The sequence below is a fragment of the Amblyraja radiata genome, chromosome 7, assembly GCF_010909765.2.
Source record: "Amblyraja radiata isolate CabotCenter1 chromosome 7, sAmbRad1.1.pri, whole genome shotgun sequence".
NCBI lineage: Eukaryota > Metazoa > Chordata > Chondrichthyes > Rajiformes > Rajidae > Amblyraja > Amblyraja radiata.
Genome location: NC_045962.1, coordinates 17,019,856 through 17,034,143, shown reverse-complemented (window position 1 = coordinate 17,034,143; position 14,288 = coordinate 17,019,856).

Genomic DNA, 14,288 nt, shown 5'->3' with positions numbered 1-14,288 from the left:
TTACACATTTCTCTCTAGCTGAATTGAATTATTCATTGTGTATGGAGGAAATGCAGATGCTGGTTTAAACCGAAGATAGACACACAAAGCTGGAGATTGAGCTGGAAACTGAGATTCAGCCTGAAGAAGGTTCTCGACCCGAAACGTCACCTATTCCTTTTCTCCAGAAATGCTGTCTGACCCGCTGAGTTACTCCAGCTTTTTGTGTCTTATCTTTGAATTATTCATTGTATGAATGATTCCAATATTTTCCTTGATAGTTGGTCCTATAATTAAATGGGGGGGCGGGGGGATTAAGCAAATTAGAGTGGGCTTCCTGTGAGCCATCACTTCCTACTGCGAACGGGTCAGGATCTTCACCTATTCCCCAAATACAGTCTGCCACAGATCTTTCTTGGTTTTATATCATGTTCTTAGCGTCCAATAGTTAATACTTTGGTTTCAGTTTAATTCATGACACTCCTTCAATTAACAATCAGAATTCTCTCTGCATATCGACAGATGAGGTGGTGAGAAACTCTCGGATTCACTGATGTTCTTTCTCTGATGCCTTGTCAGCAGCCACTGGCCTGTTTGCTTTTCTCATTGGGCTCTAGTAAGCTTTTGTTTTTGCTGCATTTTTTGGTGGATGTTATTCATCACCATGTGTGCTACTCGGGTTACTTCCTGCTAAGTTGCGTGTGTAAGCAGTTTAATATTTTGGCAGAAAGGGTAGGGGTTTGGGGCAGTGGGGGTTGTGATAGCTGACAATGTTTGCAATGAGTTGGCAACCAGCAAGAGAACCACTATTTCAGCCTGAGATTTACATTTGAGTCTGGCAATTGGCATGGTGATGACGTCCATCCTCATCAGGCTGATCAAGTTGGCAGGTTGTGGGCCAGCTAATTACAATCCCTGTTGAGCATACTTGAAGCAGTTGCCTAATGGCGAGATCATTATTTCCTTAAAACCTAGAGCTATGGCACTGAAATAGATGAAAACACAACAGGTTGTTATCCACACCCTTCCCACTGCCACCCATCAAACATATGGTGCTTGAGCAGGTATTTTAAACTGGGTTTGCAAAATTAGAAGTGATTGAAATAGAGCAAATCTGAGTTTAAAATGAGCAAACTGCGGTTGAATTTGTGCTGAGTTGTAGCTAAGCTGAGGGTGTCTGTTTACAACCCCAAACCTTCAAGTGCCATAGGCAAAATGAATTCTTGAAAGGGTTCTTTCCATGTTCACCAGAATAAACTGATCAATTAACAATGGAAATCAACTGAACAACAAGGGTAAATATTAGCTAATTATTTTCATGTGAAGTCATATATACTTGACGGAAAGAAAACTAATAATAACTATTTTATCCTTGTGATAGGGGATTACTGCTAGTGTCATTAATATCATTTAATATAATTACATATGTTTTCATAAATTCATATAATAGGAGCAGAATTAGACTATTCAGCCCATCAAGTCTACACTACTATTCAATCATAGCTGATCTATCCCTCTCAACCCCATTCTTGTGCCTTCTCCCCAAAGCCCTTGACACCCTTACTAATCAAGAACCTGTTAATCTCAAAAATACCCAATGACTTGGCCTCCACTGACATCTGTGGCTATGAACTCCGCAGATTTACCGCCCTCCACTCTATCCAGGCCTTTCACAATTCAGTAGGTCTCCCCTCATCCTGGGATAATTCTCGTAAACCTCTGGACCCTCTCCTATGCCAGCACATCCTTCCTCAGATATGGAGCCCAAAACTGCTCACAACACTGCAAAGGCTGTCTGACCAGCACCTTATAGAGCCTCGGCATTAAATCCCTGTTTTTATATTCTGGTCATGCTAACATTGCATTTGCCTTCCTTATTATCAATTCAACTTGCAAATCCTGCACCAGCACTGTCCCATTGCACCTCCGATTTCTGAATTCTCTCCCCATTTAGAAAATAGTCTTCGCCTTTATTCCTATGACCAAAATGTATGACTCCACACTTTGCTACACTGTATTCCATCTGCTACTACTTTGCCCACTCACCCAACCTGTCCAAGTCCTGCTGCAGAGTCCCTGTTTCCTCTACACTGCCTGCACCTCCACCTATCTGTGTATCATCAACAGATTTGGCCACAAAGCCTTAAATTCCTTCATTCAAATCATTAATCAACGTGAAGAGTAGCGGCACCAGCACCGACCCCTGCGGGATATGCGAGTCACGGACAGCCAACCAGAAAAAGCCGACTTTATTGCGTTCCGCCATCCAGCCAACCTGCTATCGATGCTACTATCTTCCCTCTAATACCATGGGCTCTCATCCTCTACAGCTTCATGTGCAGCACCTTATCGAACGCCTTCTGAAAACCCAGTTAAATAGCAACCACTGACTCTTCTTTGTCAATTCTGCTATTCCTCAAAGAATTCCAACAGATTTGTCAGGCAAGATCTCCCTAAAATCAAGGAGCAGATTACGGTGAGATAGACATCTTTTATACTCGGAGGGTGGTGGGTATATGGGATGAGTTGCTAGAAGAGGTAGTTGAGCATGTATTCGGAAGCCTCATCATTTATAATGGACTCTAAAATCTTGCCAACTACCGAAATCAGGCTAACCGGCCTATAGTTCCCCCTCTTTTGTTTCGCTTCCTTGAACAGCGGAGTAATATTTTTTTGTTTGAATCTTGTTTTCCAAATGTAATAAATTGTCAAAATTAGTTAAATTAAGAACATTGTGAAGTATTGGATTACAGCCATGGCAGTTATTTTATAAGTAGATTGTTTCTATGTTTTTGTCCAATAATGTTATTTGAGTTTAAAGAAAGCTGCTTCTTGTAACTTGAGTCAGAAGCTTCTGTTGCGATGAATGTACTTAATCTCACTTAGTAGCTGATAGTTTTATCTGTTTTTTTTGCGGCTTAAAAGCATGAGGACTGTAACACGGTATCACGGCATGGATAACTGACAATTTTTGATCCAAAATCTGACATTCTTGCCAAGCCAATCAAATTTTGAAACCCAAAAACATCTGATTTATATTATTTACCACACCCAAAAGCTGAGGATTGTGTTTACGATTGGATTAGTTGGGCTGAGGGGCCTGTTTCCCTGCGGTATGACTCTATGAATGTGTTCCTCAAAACAACTCATAAACAGGCATTGGAACATGAAAAATACCTTCTCAATCTTCTGAATTTTGTAGTCGGTAGTACTGTATATCGCCAACTTGGACAATTGTACATTTTTATCAAGCCAATTAATCAAGCCAATTACAAACCTGTACGTCTTTGGAGTGTGGGAGGAAACCGAAGATCTCGGAGAAAACGCACGCAGATCACGGGGAGAACGTACAAACTCCATACAGACAGCACCCGTAGTCGGGATAAATATGTTACGCTTGTACAAAACATTGGCAGGGCCGCATTTGGAGTATTGTGTTCTGTTTTGGTCACCCTGTTGTAGGAAGGACCCTGTTAAGCTGGAAGGAGTGCAGAGAAGATATACGGGGAAGTTGCCAGGTCTCGAGGGCCTGAGATATAGGAAAAGATTAGACGGGCTAGGACTTTATTCCTTGGAGTGCAGGAGGCTGAGGGGTGATCTTATAGTGGTGTATAAAATCATGAGGGGTATTGATAGGGTGAATTACCCAGGATTGGGGAATCAAGAGACAGATGATATACATTTAAGGTGCGAGGAGCAACTTTTACACTCAGGGTGGTGGGTTTATGGGATGAGTTGTCAGAAGAGGTAGTTGAACAGGTACTCCAACAGCATTTAGAAGACATTTGGGCCAGTACATTAATAGGAAACGTTTAGAGGGGTATGGATCAAATTGAGGCAAATAGGACGAAGGGCCCGTCTGTGCTCTATAACTCTGTACATAGAAACAACAGAAAGTCATTCAGCCCCTCGTAACTGAGCTTTTATCTCCGTGCCACACTCCAGCACCAACAACAGATGAACCTCTGCAGCCTGCTTGGGTGGAGAATTCCCAAGACTCGCTTCCCTCTAGATGAAGAAACCTTTCATTGTGCCAGATGTAAACATCGCTGCTGCTCTGAACTGTGGCTATGGAACTCCGAATAGTGGATATGTCTCTTGCTTTAGGCTCACTTACTTTACAATAAATTACTGCTCTGGGATGTTAAAAGAAAAAAACAGCTGAGAAAATCTCAAACTAAAACAATTAGTCTGAAATATATATTTGCCAGTGGTTCTATGGTGAACTGTTAGGGGCAGGCTGTGGTTTGGAGAGGAACATTAAAGGCACCATTCCCATGTTGCAGTTGGACATCATGCTGCATGTTACTTTCCTGAATACACTACCCTGTAACCATTTCCCTACCCGTTTCCATCCAGAGATGCTGCCTGACCCTCTGAGCGCCTGCTGCTATTTTCCTTTCTTGCTATTGCGACGTTCAGAGTTCAAGTTAGTTTATAGAGTCTTGTTTACTGAACTGCTAAAGCTAAAGCTCACAACGGGTAGAAAAAAAAGTACAGAAGAAAATTGTTCACGCTTCAAATCTCTACATCATGATCTTTGAGGGCAGCGTAGTTGCCCAGCAGTAGAGTTGCTGCTGTAGAGTTGCTGCCGTACAGTGCCAGAGACCCAGGCTTGATCCTGATCTCTGGTGCGGAGTTTGTATGTTCTCTCCGTGACCGCATGAATTTTCCCCGGGTGTCATCTATCCAAAGACATACAGGTTAGTAGGTTAATCATAAACTGTCCTTAGTGTGTAAGATAGTGCTAGTGTGCGGGGATCACTGGTCGGTGTGGACGGTGGCTGAAAGCCTTGCAGCATCTCTAAAATAATCTAAATTAAATAAAGAGACTAAGAATTTTTAAAAGGACAGATGGCTTCCATGCCCCACTGCCCAAAAAACATTTGTCCACAAAGCAGATAACAACAAATGCCAATGGCAGGGAGTCTGGCACCGTGAACAGGAGGCAAGAACACAACTTCATATTCAAAGAAATGTAAGGATTTTGTGATGAACAGAGGGAAGACTGAAATGAATGATGAATTGGAATAGGTGTGCTTTATCTAAAATCATGTATGGAAAAATGAAAGGGGAAGAAATCAATAGATTGAATTAAAAGAGACAGTAATGGAGTTTCGGGTAATAATTTGAGAATCAATGATATGAATGAAGTAATGAAATACCACACCTTTTTTGGTTTCTGAATAAGGTTTAAGTGACAGAGATTGGCGATGATCAGATTGTCGGCAGGGTACTGGCATGATCCATGACAACTTCTTGTGGTGAGATTAATGGTCAACTAACGTGCTTACATTGCAAGAAGGGAAATTACTGGCAAAGATACAGGCAAGGCAATGTCTTTAAGTTACGCAACAATTTCCAGATTGCCCGTCTTAATGCTACTTTCCTCAATTTACCAGATATGTAAAGTGTATTTTCAAGTGTTATTTTATTGGGTTTGGAGCCCTTAGTTTTTGAGTTGTTAGTCCAGCATCATGACACCTTGTCTACAGTGTTCCAGATATTATCTGGGAGCTGGATCTGGAGTTAGTTAGCTCCTTGTATTAAATATAGTTAAGGAAATTGCATATACTGCCTGCAAGGGACAGCAGGAGTGTGGAAATCCTACCATCTGCACGTTCCTCTCGATTCGCACACAACCGACAATCCTGATTTGGAAATCTATCTTCATCACTGGAGTAGTTCCCAGAATTGCCAGTCTACAACACTGTTGGAGTGCCTTCAACATGTGGGCTGCAGTGATTCAAGAAGGCTTACCACCACCTTCACATAGAATGCCAGGTTGCACAATGAATGCAGGCCTGTCAGTGATACCCATACCCGATGGGGGAAAACAATCTAACTTTAGTGAACTAAATGACCTACAACAATATTTCTTTAAAAATATGCATGTGGCTCAAAACAAGAATGTTCATTTTGTCTCTGCAGTTTTTAAATTGTACATAGCCAGAACAATAAACAGCAAAGATTTTACCAAAGTTGCACAAACTCAAAAGATAAGTTATAGTTAATGAATTTATGGCGTCTGCTCCCATTGCATTGCTCAGCAATTGCCTTATTGAGCATTGCAAACAGATGTAAGATCCTTAATTAGAAGTAATGGTAATGTTAAAATCATAAAATAATTTAAAAATCCAAATACGACGAAGAAAGATATCAACTTCATATTTATAACATTCACCGAGAAATAACAATAAACTACTTTCCAAAGAAAGAAGTTTATTTATGTTGTTGTTCTCATGGTTTGTGCTGTGAACTTCACTAAATTGCAGGTACATTGGAAGAATTGCACAACACTAACATTACAGCAGCCAGAGGCCCAAAACAGTGCATGGCTTATGGGCCTGTCCCACTTGGACGACCTAATCCATGAGTTTAGAAGACCCTTGACGAGTTGAAAAAAATGTCAAGGTCGTGTTGACTCACCGAAGTAACAGACCTCCCACGATCTCCTCGACCTGAGTCTTCCACACCTAAGACCAACTACGACTAGCTACGATTGGAAAATTATGTAATGTTTGCATTTTTTTCTCTGGCCAGTTACCGACCTACGACTACCATCACGACCTACCTACGAGTAAAAAGTATCGATTTTTTCCATGCCGACCTTTTCTTTACTCGTGGACATTTTTTTATCAGGCTGGAAAAAACGCCGCGACCTACTTGAGGCCACGAGTACACAGAGACTACTCATGAGCATGAGGAAGAGTTACGAAGACCTCCTACGACCTCGAGGCGACCATGCTGCGAGTATGAGTCAAGGGCAAACTCGGCAGAGGTCGCCAATTAGGTCGTGAAAGTGGGACAGGGGCATCAGAATAAAATGTGCACTGTCATCTTCAAAATCAGCAGCATGGTGATGCAGCGATAGTGTTGCTGCCTTACAGTGCCAGAGACCCGGGTTTGATCCAGACTACGGGTGCTGTCTGCTCTGTGTTTGTACGTTCTCCCCATGGTATGTGTTTAAATGTATGTTTTTTAGTGTTCTTTAGCTTATTTTATGTGGGGGGTGGGGGGTTGGGTGAAACTTTTTTAAAATCTCTTACCTCGACGGCGATGCAATTTTTTCCGTATCGTGTCCGCGGCCTAACATCGTGGATTTGCCGGCCTTTGCTGGAGGCCGACTTCAGAAGCTCCAGCCGCGGGAGCCTGCGGACTTTAACATCGTGGAGCTCGCGGTCTCTGGTTAGAGACCGACTTCAGGAGCTCCAAGCTGCAGTAGCTGCAACCGCCCCGACTGCGGGAGAAAAATGAGGGAAGAAGATTTGACTTTATTGCCTTCCATCACAATGAGGAATGTGAGGAATTCGTTGTGGTGGATGTTTATATTGACTTTTGTAGTTGTGTGTCTTGTTGCTTTTTTTTAGTATGGCTGTATGGTTTGAGCCGCGGGACAGTTGTAACATCGCCCGGGGGGTATCGCCTCAGCGCAGAGGGAGAAGAGGAGGGAAGAGACTGGAGACCTAAGACTTTTGCCTCCATCACAGTGAGGAGATGTTGGGTGGACTCACTGTGGTGGATGTTAATATGTGTTTATTGTTGTTTTTTATTGTATTGTATTGTATGTATGACTGCTTCAATTTCGTTCAGACTTCGGTCTGAATGACAATAAAGGCTATCTAATCTAATCTAATCTAAGATATGTATACGAATCTTGAAGTAATAAAACATCTGAAGGACTCCACTGGAATGTTATCTTAAAGTTGACACCAAGTCTGAATAGAAATATTCGAGTTCATGACCAACATCTCAGCGGACTGAAGTGCTGAAAGCTTTCAGAAATGGTGATGTTATGAATTTGTAAACAAGATTGGGAACATTGATATTGTCATTGTTCAACAGGGAGCCAGGGAAGTGCAGCAAGCAGAGGTTATTGCTGAATGGAAGATAGACACAAAATGCTGGAATAACTCAGCGGGTCAGGCAGAATCCCTGGAGAAAAAGAATAGATGAATAGATGATGTTTCGGGTCAGAACCATTCTTCAGACAGAAAGTAAAGTAGAGGGGGGGGGGGGGGGAGAGAAACAGGAGGGGAGGAAAGTACAGATCAAATCAGGGCTGGCTGCAGAAGACCTCGGGTATTGCTGAATGGAATTGAACTGTTGAAGGAAGAACAGACAACATGTTGTTCATGTATAGTTTTGGTCTTCTTTCTATTTTTTTGACCGGACAGTATGGAAACAAAAGCTTCTCATTGTATTTCGGTGCACCTGACAATATTAAACTAAACTAAAGGCATGTGTTGGCATGCCAGTACTCTGGCAAGGGTGAAAACCTGATTGGAATTATTTTTAAATGGTGAACATAGATTTGAGAAAAAAATAACACTCAGAAATAACATCACATTGGACCTCAGGGTGTGAGGTGTGCGGACTTCTTTATCCCTGTGGAGTCTCAGTGTGTATTTAATTCAGAAGTCAATAGATTTCTGAACAATGAGGGATTCAGGGGATACGGTGAGAGTGCAGCAAAATGGTGTTGAGGTAGAAGATCAGCCATGTTTTGCTGAATGGTGAAGCAGGTTCAAAGGACCAAAGGGTTTCCTCCTGCTGCTGCTGTTCGCAAGTCTGAAGAAGGGTCTTGACCCAAAACATCACCCATTCCTTCTCTCCAGAGATCCTACCTATCCTGCTGAGTTACTCCAGTATTTTATGCCGATCTTTGGTGCAAACCAGCATCTGCAGTTGCTTCCTACACATATACCTTTATAATAAGTTTGGCCTCCTGTATATTTTAGATATGTTTCCAGCAAGGGGAGTTTGTGGTTTTAATGTGAAGAATGTTCATCCATCTTGGGGGAAGGGAATGTTTTAGTGCTTAACTGTCCTCCCACTTGTCTTGTCAACATTATCTCAAGCACTCCCAGCTGGTATTTGTTTTTTAAAGCACATGACTCTTGCAGGTTTTAGCTCGTGGACAAAGGTCACAATTGGCCATCTATTCCACAAGCTAAGTAAGCAGAAGGACTTGGAAACAATAAACACTGACGGCGAACAAATGGCAACGCCCTGCGACAATCCTGCACTAAATTCTCAAATTCACCTCCCATAACTTTTTTTTCCCCCAATTATCAGCATCGAAATCCACTCTGCAATCTGTGTCAACAAACCTAGCTGATGATACCTGTTGGCACATTGTGTATGGACTGCTGCTGAAATTATCCTGAGCATTATCAAATTACAGACCAATGGCTGCCGTTATGTGCACAGTGTACATGACTCAGCTAATTGTAGTTCTTCCTCGTGAGCGCTTCTCTGATAAGGATCCTTTTAGATTCAGAACTTTTGTTCCCTTCTGCAAATTCATAATTAGATTCATTGCTGTGCATTGAAATTTTTGAAAGCTCCAAAAAAATGTACTTTCTTAAATTGAGAAGAAATCTTTTAAGTGGCTAAATATTTGTATTTTTGAGCAACTATGTCACCTTGCAGTTTATGGACTGGAGGATTAGTTCTAAATGTTTCCATAAGCAATCGGTGGCAAGGCCGTGATTTGTGATCCCAAATAGGTCACTATATTTAGTTTAGAGATACAGACCTTTGGCCCACATAATCCTTGCCGACCAACAGTCTCCTGTGTCCTACACACTAGGGGCAATATATAAAGCCAATTAGCCTACAAACCTGCACGTCTTTGGAATGTGAGAGGAAACCAGAGCACCCAGAGAAAACCCACGTGGTCACAAGGAGAACGTACAAACTCTGTACAGACAGCACCCATAGTCAGGATTGAAACCAGGTATCTGGTGCTGTAAGGCAGTAAAGGGCCGGTCCCATGAGCATGCGACATGCATGCGGCAAGCGCGACCAAACTGGAAGCGGGGGCCACGCGGAGGTCGAGTGAGTGACGAGAAGTTCGAGCGAAGTCCGCGGGAAGTTCGCGCGTGACGTACGGCGTCGAGACGCTGCATATGCCCGTCGAGGCGGTGCGTACGGCGTCGAGGCGGCTGTGGGCCAGCAGGCCGTTGCCGCGCGGAATGTTTGAACACGGTCAGTTTTTCGGAGCCCCGCGCGATGTCGGGACCAGCTCCGCACAACTCCATACGGCTCTGGAAATCGAAGTGGGACCAGCCCCGCGAGGCCGTACGGCTCAAGCGACCACGTTAGGTCGCGCTCGCCGCATGCAGTCGCATGCTCGTGGGACAGGCCTTTAACTCTACCGCTGCGCCACTGTGCAGCCCTAATGATGTCTTCAGCGGTGAATATTGTTGAGTGGATTTCATGGTGCTATGACAATGCAGAAATTAGATTAAAAATCATTGTAAGGAGGATGTGAGTGAAATTGCAATGTTGAACTATTTGGCAGATGATTTCCACACTGGACAGGGGAATCAGTTGGAACTTCTAAGTTCCTTGTTTCTGAAATTAAAGGAAATGCAACTTTTGCAATTTCAGTCATTTTGCTCTTGAATAAGCGGAACTCCCATGATCTGTTTTTTGGGTTAACCGCAGGATTCTCATTCATCAGCATTATAAGAACACTTACTTTGCAGTTAACGTGCAGTTGAACAAAGTTCAATATGCCCAACTTGCTCTGGCTTTATTGATTTCATGACTTTTCCTTATTTGGCTAAACATGGCGTTGAATACAACAATTCACACAAGCAATCATCATGTTAAACATTAACCTTTTAAAAGACTAGACGCAAGGGCTTTGCCGGTTCTGAATGACTTGACTGATGAAAATCCAACTATTCACAAATTCTTCTGGTCACGGGGAGAACGTGCAAACTCCGTACAGACAGCACCCGTAGTCGGGATCGAACCCGGGACTCCGGCGCTGCATTCGCTGTAAGGCAGCAACTCTACCGCTGGTAATCAGATCATAACAGTGTAAATAGAAGTAGGTAGTGCAATTTAAACAAAGCCCATTGTAGATTGTTGCTGAGGTAGGGTTGTGGTTAGGGTTGTGCTGTCTGCTTCAAGTGCCTGATTGTTGATGGCTCCTCTTGAACCTGGAGGTCATGGTTCTGGTACCTGAACCTTCTTCCCAATGGTAGCAGTGAGATGAAAACTTGGCCAGCGTGGTGTGGGTTGTTGATAATAATAGCTGCTTTTTCGAGGCAGCATTCCCTGGAGATTTATTTGATGTAAAAGACTGGGCAATGACCACCATTTTCTGCAGCTTCCTTCATTCCTGGGCATTCATGGTACCAAACTAAGCCATAATGCAACGGGTCAGTGTTCTCTCAGTATCCTATAACTGTAGAAGTTCAGTAGATCATTTGGCGACATGACAAATTTCCTCAATATTCCGAGGAAGTAGAGATGTGGATGAGCTTTCTTTGTGACTGCATCAATGTCCTGGATCCATGGCGAAATCTTTAGAGAAATGCAGGAACTTGAAGATGTTGACTCTCTCCATCTCCTTTCCGTCAATGAAGACAGGTTCATGACAATCATCTCTGGCTTATTGGCTTATGGTCAGCACTCGGGAATGGAAACCTATGTAATGCAGGGACTGCCTGCATCTTAGTTGCTACATGGTCCTGCATCCATTATTGTATTAGTACTGGGAACTTTGTGGAAATCGTTCCACAGAAGGCCATGGAGGACAAGTCAATGGATATTTTTTTTAGGCAGAGATTGATAGGTTCTTGATTTTTACAGTGTCAGGGGTTATGTGGAGAGGGCAGGAGAATGGGGTTGAGGGGGAGAATTAGATCAGTCATGATTGAATGGCAGTGTAGATGTGATGGGCTGAATGGCCTAATTCAGCTCCTATCACTTATGAACATGAAATAATTGAATGACAGGGCATGGATGAATTGTACAAAGGTCTGAATGTTCTCCAGGTCATGCTATAGATTGGCACTGGACAGATCTCTCTGATCATCAGCAGTGTTGTCCAGCATCAGCCTCACTAAAACTGTGGGGTAATCTGTCTCAGGTTGACTGTGAGACCAAAGTTTCTCCTAAACATTTTCCTCCTCTCTCTCTTACCATCTACTTTCCCCTTAAATTCAGCTTCACCATCCACTTCAACCCGATCTTTGGTAGCAAGATCCACACTCTCACACCTTTAGGACATCGAGCGCCTCGAATGGCGCAGCACAGTGGCGCAGCGGTTGAGTTGCTGCCTTACAGCACCAGAGACCCATGTTTGATCCTGACTATAGGTGGTGTCTGTACGGATTTCATAGGATTTCCCCTTGACCGTGTGGGTTTTCTCCGGGTGCTCTGATTTCCTCCCACACTCCAAAGACGTACAAGTTTGTAGGTTCATTTGACGTTGGTAAAAATTGTAAAAACTATCCCTAGTGTGCAGGATAGTGTTAGTATACCGGGATCGCTGGTCAGCGTGGACTTGGTGGGCCGAATGCCCTGTTTCCGCACTGCATCTCTAAACTGAACTAAACCTCCTGTCTGATCTCATGACATCTCTGCAACCTTTCGCTGCCTGTGACCTTACGCCTGGATCAGATGCTAGTCATCTAATCCTTTATCTTGGGTGGCACAGTGAAGCAGCAGTACAGTTGCTGCCTTACAGTGCCAAAGACCCGGGTTCAATCCTGACTTCGGGTGCTGCCTGTACGGAGTTTGCACGTTTTACCTGTGACCACATGGGTTTGCTCCAGGTGCTTTAGTTTTCTCCCACATCCCAAGTTTGTAGGTTAATTGGTCTCTGTAAATTGTCCCGAGTGTGTAGGATAGAACTAGTGTACGGGGTAATTGTCGGTCGACACTGACTCAGTGGGCCGAAGGGCCTGTTTCCATGCAGTATCCCTAAACTAAACAACTTTATGTCTGGGAATGAGTTCAAATCTTAGTTGGCAAAGGTCTGGAGCTGACTGTATAAGTAGAGAGCAGCAAAAACCTTGTGTGGGAACATATAATAGAGAATTGGATAGAAATTGGTGATGGTGGTTGATTGAGATCGATTCATAATTTGGATCATTTCTAGCTCTGTACATTCTTTTCCTCCCTGGTTCTCTGTTGTTGATGTGCTGGCTCCACTCCAGTTGGTATTTTGCAACTAATTGGTTCAGGCACAGCAACTACATTTGAACTGGCTGTACACTGTTGCCCAAAATTCAACAATTTCACTAATATATTATTTTAAATATTCACTAATATATTAAATAAAAAACCCATTGCAATAAATTAAACTTAGTGTATGTTTTTGAGAACCATATAACCATATAACAATTACAGCACGGAAACAGGCCATCTCGACCCCTCTAGTCCGTGCCGAACACATAATCTCCCCTAGTCCCATATACCTGCGCTCAGACCATAACCCTCCATTCCTTTCCCATCCATATAACTATCCAATTTATTTTTAAATGATAAAAACGAACCTGCCTCCACCACCTTCACTGGAAGCTCATTCCACACAGCTACCACTCTCTGAGTAAAGAAGTTCCCCCTCATGTTACCCCTAAACTTCAGTCCCTTAATTCTCAAGTCATGTCCCCTTGTTTGAATCTTCCCTACTCTCAGTGGGAAAAGCTTTTCCACGTCAACTCTGTCTATCCCTCTCATCATTTTAAAAACCTCTATCAAGTCCCCCCTTAACCTTCTGCGCTCCAAAGAATAAAGCCCTAACTTGTTCAACCTTTCTCTGTAACTTAGTTGCTGAAACCCAGGCAACATTCTAGTAAATCTCCTCTGTACTCTCTCTATTTTGTTGACATCCTTCCTATAATTAGGCGACCAAAATTGTACACCATACTCCAGAATTGGCCTCAGCAATGCCTTGTACAATTTTAACATTACATCCCAACTTCTATACTCAATGCTCTGATTTATAAAGGCCAGCACACCAAAAGCTTTCTTTACCACCCTATCTACATGAGATTCCACTTTCATGGAACTGTGCACAGTTATTCCCAGATCCCTCTGTTCACCTACATTCTTCAATTCCCTACCATTTACCATGTACGTCCTATTTTGATTTGTCCTGCCAAGATGTAGCACCTCACACTTATCAGCATTAAACTCCATCTGCCATCTTTCAGCCCACTCTTCCAACTGGCATAAATCTCTCTGTAGACTTTGAAACTCTACTTCATTACCCGCAACCCCACCTATCTTAGTATCATCTGCATACTTACTAATCCAATTTACCACACCATCGTCCAGATCATTGATGTACATGACAAACAACAGTGGACCCAACACAGATCCCTGTGGCACCCCACTCGTCACTGGCCTCCAACCTGACAAACAACCATCCACCATTACTCTCTGGCATCTCCCATTCAGCCACTGTTGAATCCATCTTGCTACTCCACCATTAATACCCAACCATTGAACCTTCTTAACCAACCTTCCATGAGGAACCTTGTCAAAGGCCTTACTGA